The sequence below is a fragment of the Lithobates pipiens genome, unplaced genomic scaffold (assembly GCF_037356315.1).
Source record: "Lithobates pipiens isolate NorthernLeopardFrog02 unplaced genomic scaffold, aLitPip1_a1.2 Scaffold_18, whole genome shotgun sequence".
Taxonomy (NCBI): domain Eukaryota; kingdom Metazoa; phylum Chordata; class Amphibia; order Anura; family Ranidae; genus Lithobates; species Lithobates pipiens.
Genome location: NW_027507758.1, coordinates 22,737,465 through 22,743,464, shown reverse-complemented (window position 1 = coordinate 22,743,464; position 6,000 = coordinate 22,737,465). Strand labels below are relative to the sequence as shown.

The window sequence follows — 6,000 nt, the reverse complement described above, 5'->3', positions numbered from 1 at the left end:
GAGGACCAGACCAATATCTAGAGGACATGACTGATAACCAGGGGAGAGAATTGATATCTGGAGGGGAGGACTGATAACCAGGGAAGAGGACTAATATTTAGAGGAGAAGACTGATAACTAGAGTAGAGGACTAGATAACTAGAGGAGAGGACTGATATCTGGGGGAGAAAACTGATAACCAAAAGAGAGGACTGATAACCAGAGGAGAGGATTGATATCTGGAGTAGAGGACTGATAACCAGAGGAGAGGACTGATATCCGGAGGAGAGGATTAGCTAGAACATGACTAATAACTAGAGGAGAATCATAGGAGAGGACCAGATCAGTGAGCTAACAAATAGAGGGGAGGACTAGTTATCAGAGGACAAGACTGAGAACCAGAGTAGAAGACTAATATCTAGAGGAGAGGACTGATATCTGGAGGAGAGGATTGATATCTGGAGGAGAGGACTGATCACTAGGAAAGAGGACTAATATCTAGAGGAGAAGACTGATAACCAGAGGAGAGGACTAGATAACCAGAGGAGAGGACTGATAACCAGAGGAGAGGACTAGATAACCAGAGGAGAGGACTAATATCTAGATGACATGACTAATTAGCAGAGGAGAGGACTAATATCTGGAGGAGAGGACTGATAACCAGGGAAGAGGACTAATATTTAGAGGGGAAGACTGATAACCAGTAGAGAGGACTGATAATCAGAGGAGAGGATTAGCTAGAACATGAATAATAACCAGAGAACCATACAAGAGGACTAGTTATCATAGGAGAAGAGGACTAGTTATCATAGGAGAAGAGGACTAGTTATCATAGGAGAAGAGGACTAGTTATCAGAGCAGAGAGCTAATAGAGGGGAGGACTAGTTATCAGAGGACAAGACTGATAACCAGAGGAGAGGACTGATCATCAAATAACAGGACTAATAGGCACAAGATAATGACTAAAGATCAGAGTAGGGGACTAGTTATGGAGGGAGAGGACTAGTTATGGGTGGAGAGGACTATTTATGACGGGAGATAGCCAATTATCAGAGGAGAGAGCCCGTATGTTGTGCGGTGTACAGAGCAGTGTACAGTATGTAATGTTGGGTGTTATATGGCGGGGATGTAGACTGTAGCGGTGTACGGTGACATTGTTGTGTCAGTGGGTGTGTTGCAGGCTGTGACGTCAGTGCAGTGGTCGCGGTGCATTGTGGGAGTATCCGGCTCCTCTGCAGCACCAGGGACAGCTCCGGGGGGACCCGGGACACCCGCCGGACACCGCCCGGTAGGTGAGTGCCGCCCGAATGTGCTGACACCTGGGAGGGGGAGGGGAGGCCGGAGTGACCCGAGCTCCTGTGACACCCAAATCACTGAATCCATCGGAGAGACCCGATCCTCCGCCTATTACCGGGCACCCGACATCATCACACTCGACCAGTCCTCATCACACCCGACCAGTCCTCATCACACCCGACCAGTCCTCATCACACCCGACCAACCCTCATCACACCCGGCCTGTCCTCATCACACCCTACCAGTCCTCATCACACCCTACCAGTCCTCATCACACCCGACCAGTCCTCCTCACACCCGACCAGTCCTCATCACACCCTACCAGTCCTCATCACACCCTACCAGTCCTCATCACACCCGACCAGTCCTCATCACACCCTACCAGTCCTCATCACACCCTACCAGTCCTCATCACACCCTACCAGTCCTCATCACACCCGACCAGTCCTCCTCACACCCGACCAGTCCTCCTCACACCCGACCAGTCCTCATCACACCCTACCAGTCCTCATCACACCCTACCAGTCCTCATCACACCCGACCAGTCCTCATCACACCCGACCAACCCTCATCACACCCGGCCTGTCCTCATCACACCCTACCAGTCCTCATCACACCCTACCAGTCCTCATCACACCCGACCAGTCCTCCTCACACCCGACCAGTCCTCATCACACCCTACCAGTCCTCATCACACCCTACCAGTCCTCATCACACCCGACCAGTCCTCATCACACCCTACCAGTCCTCATCACACCCTACCAGTCCTCATCACACCCTACCAGTCCTCATCACACCCGACCAGTCCTCCTCACACCCGACCAGTCCTCATCACACCCTACCAGTCCTCATCACACCCTACCAGTCCTCATCACACCCGACCAGTCCTCATCACACCCTACCAGTCCTCATCACACCCTACCAGTCCTCATCACAACCTGCCAGTCCTCATCACACCCGGCCTGTCCTCATCACACCCTACCAGTCCTCATCACACCCGACCAGTCCTCATCACACCCGGCCCATCCTCATCACACCCGACCGGTCCTCCTCACACCCGACCAGTCCTCCTCACACCCGGCCAGTCCTCATCACACCCGGCCCATCCTCATCACACCCGACCGGTCCTCCTCACACCCGGCCAATCCTCATCACACCTGACTAGTCCTTCTCACACCCGACTAGTCCTTCTCACACCCGACCAGTCCTCATCACACCCGACTAGTCCTTCTCACACCCGACCAGTCCTCCTCACACCTGACCAGTCCTCCTCACACTCGGCTAATCCTCATCACACCCGGCCAATCCTCATCACACCCGGCCAGTCCTCATCACACCCGACTAGTCCTCCTCACACCTGACCAGTCCTCCTCACACCTGACAAGTCCTCATCACAATCGGCCAGTCCTCATCACACCCGGCCAGTCCTCATCACACCTGACCGGTGCTCATTACACGCAACCGGTGCTCATCACACCCGACCAGTCCTCCTCAAACCCGGCCAGTCCTCCTCACACCCGACCGGTCCTCATCACACCTGACCAGTCCTCATCACACCTGACTAGCATTATTATTAACCAGTCCTCATCTCATTCTACTAGTCCTTTAGGAGACAAGTCATTATCACCACCTACTAGTTAATATTTACCTTTGTCTTGACTAGTACTATCACTGACCAGTCCTCATCACATCTGACTAGTCCTGTCACTAACCAGTCCTCATCTCGCCCTAATAGTCCTACAGCTGTGACCAGTCATTATCACCACCAATCAGTTCTCATTACACCTCACTAGACCCGTCACTGACTAGTTCTTAGTATACGTAACTGTTCCTGTTACTAACCAGTCCCTCTTCACACTCAACTAGTCCTTTCTAGTCCTTTCACCAATAAGGTCTTATTACACCCCACATTACTAGGCCTGTCACTGACCAATCCTTTGTACACCCTACTAGTTATGTCAGTGACCAGTTCTCATCACCCTTGACTAATCTTTTCACCGGGCCTCACACCACCCTGTCCTTATCACATCTAACTAGTCATGTCACTGACCAGTCCTCAGCACACCCAACCAGTCTTCATTAAACCTTAGTAGTCATGTCTCTGACCGGTCCTCATCACAGCTGACCAGCCCTGTTACAGACAGTCTTCATGATACCTGACTTGTAACTGAGCAGTCCTTATCACATGTGACTAGTCTTGTTACTAGCTGGTTTTCATCATAGTTGACTAGTCCTTTGACTGACCAGTCCTCCTAGCGATGAACTAGTTCAGCCACAGACCGATCCTCATCACACCCAACCATCCTGTCACTGACCGATTCTTTGCCACATTCAACTAGTCCTTTGATTTACCGGGCTTCAGCACACCCGACTAGTCCTGTCACTGCTCAGTTTTCATCATCTCAACTAGGGGTATCACCGATCCGGTCCTGAGTACACGCAATCAGTCCTATGATTACACCAAGCTAGTCCTATAACTGACCAGTCCTGATTGTACCCAACTAATGCTATGAAGTGTTATCATTGACCAGATCTTTGAACAATAAACCAGTCCCATCTATGACGTTTCCTCATTCACTTAACTTGACCTATAATTGACTAGTCCTTATTACTTTATTACACCCAACTAGTGTTATCATTGACTGGTCCTTACCATTGCCTAGTCTTTTACTACCTGGCTTTTTTGCACCCAACTTATCCTATTCGTAGATTTGACCTTTTTACATTTAACTAGTTCTATTACTGACCAGTGACCACTCCTCATTACACCTGACTTGTCCTATTACTTACCAGTCCTTATTACACCCAACTAGTCCTGTAACTGACCAGTCCTTATGACACTAACCAGTTCATATTAGACTTAACTCATATTGTTAGCCAGTCCTCATTTCACCCAATTTTTCCTCTCACCAACCAGTTCTATGAAAACCCAACTAGTCCTCTTTAGAATTCAGTTGTACATTCATTGACCAGTTGGGTCTTATTACACCCAACTAATTTTGTCAAAAATGTACCTATCCTGTCATTGACCAGTCTTTATCCTACCAAATTAGTTCTATTAGTCCTATTGGTCCTCGTTACTCCAACACTTTTTATCACTTACCCATTCTTATTACATCCAGCAAGTCCTATTGACTGGTCCTCCTTACACTCAGGCCCATCACTGACTGGTCATCATTACATCTGGCTAGTCTTTTAACTGACTGGTCCTATCACTACTGACCTATACACATTACACCCAACTACTCCTATCACTGACCAGTTCCCTTTATATCCAGTCACCAGTTCTGAATACACTGGACTAGTTCTACCGTTCCTCATCATTGCACTAGACTTATCCTGTCCCTTAGCACCCAACTAATCACATCAGTCCTAATATCGCTAAGCTTCGTACATCACTAGGCATTATCATTACATCCAAATACTCTTTTTCCTAACTAGTCCTCATTACACCTGACTGGTTCTGTCACTTACCAGTTCCATATGCTACCGGCTTTTCCTATTACTGACCAGTCAATATTAGTCTCAAAAAGACCTGTCACGAATCAGTCCTGATCACTACATCTTACTTCTGTCTCTGACCAATCTTCATTTCACCCTCTGCACCTATCACTTACCCGTTCTCATTATGAACAGTTAGTACTTTCACTGACCAGTCCTCATTTTGCATACATACATCTCTTACTAGTCTTCTACTACTCCTACCACTGAGCACTCGCCACTCAGACCACTCTTCATTATAATTAACTATTCCTATCCCTGACCAGCCCTCATGAGCAACTAGTCTTATCATTGACTGGTCCTCATTTCAACCAACTAGCCCTTATTTTAACCATCTTGTCTTATCACTGACAGGTCCTCATTATAACCAACTGTTATCATTGACAAGTCCTCATTATATCCAGCTAGTCTTACCTCCAACCAGTTCTTATTACAAACTAGACCATTGACTAAGCTTTTCTTTTCATTATGTGCTGGCCCTGACAGTGGCTGGTCCTCTTTACTGAACTAGTCCTGGCTAACCAGCGAGGAACTGAGAATTTATCTCAGTGTAGGTGAATGCTCATTTTGATAAAATGTGGGATTAGCTGCCTACCCAGAGCCGGCATTACAGGATAGACGGTGTACAAAGTGCTGGATACGGGTGGAGGTGGACAATGGAGAGAATTGTTTTCTTGGGTGAAATCCCTTGACAATTGTAGTTGTTAGAATCTGTAGGTTTGCAGGGGAGGTGCTCTCAGAATGTTGGTCTCTGGTTAGGTCTCTGGATGACTGACCAGCAGGGTACGGTGCTAAGGTGCTCTCAAATTGTTGGTCTCTGGTTAGGTCTGTCCATTTCCGACCAACAGTGTATGAGGCTGAGGTGCTCTCAGACTGTTGGTCTATGGTTAGGTTCCTCGATCTCTAATCAACAGGGTACAATAGAGTTTTTTTGGGTGAGGTTCTTCAGACAGTTCTTCAAGGCCTATCTCTGACCAACAGGATATGGTGATGAGGTGTTCTCAGAATGTTGGTCTGTGGTTAGGTATATTGACCTTTGACCAAAAAGGAACAACGGTGAGGTGCCCTCAGAATATTAGTCTATGATCAGTTCTCTTGATCTATGACCAGCAGGGCACAGTGGTGCTGTGCTTGAAGAATGTTGGTCTATGCTTAGGTCTTTTGATCATTGACTAACAGGATACAGTGGGGAGATGTTCTCAGACTGTTGGGCTTTTATAAGAT

The 6,000-nt window shown here is 47.9% G+C and overlaps 1 protein-coding gene across 3 annotated transcripts in view; it reads left to right on the top strand.

The window, feature by feature from the left end:
• Positions 1-1,183: 1,183 nt before the first annotated feature.
• TTBK1 (tau tubulin kinase 1) overlaps positions 1,184-6,000 on the top strand; it is a 145,140-nt gene continuing 140,323 nt past the window's right edge. Inside the window, exon 1 of one of the 3 annotated variants that reach the window (XM_077485463.1) lies at positions 1,184-1,271. The gene's annotated coding sequence lies outside the window, so the exon portion shown is untranslated. The remainder of the gene's footprint in view (positions 1,272-6,000) is intronic. The other 2 variants (XM_077485464.1, XM_077485465.1) reach the window with 2 other exon arrangements.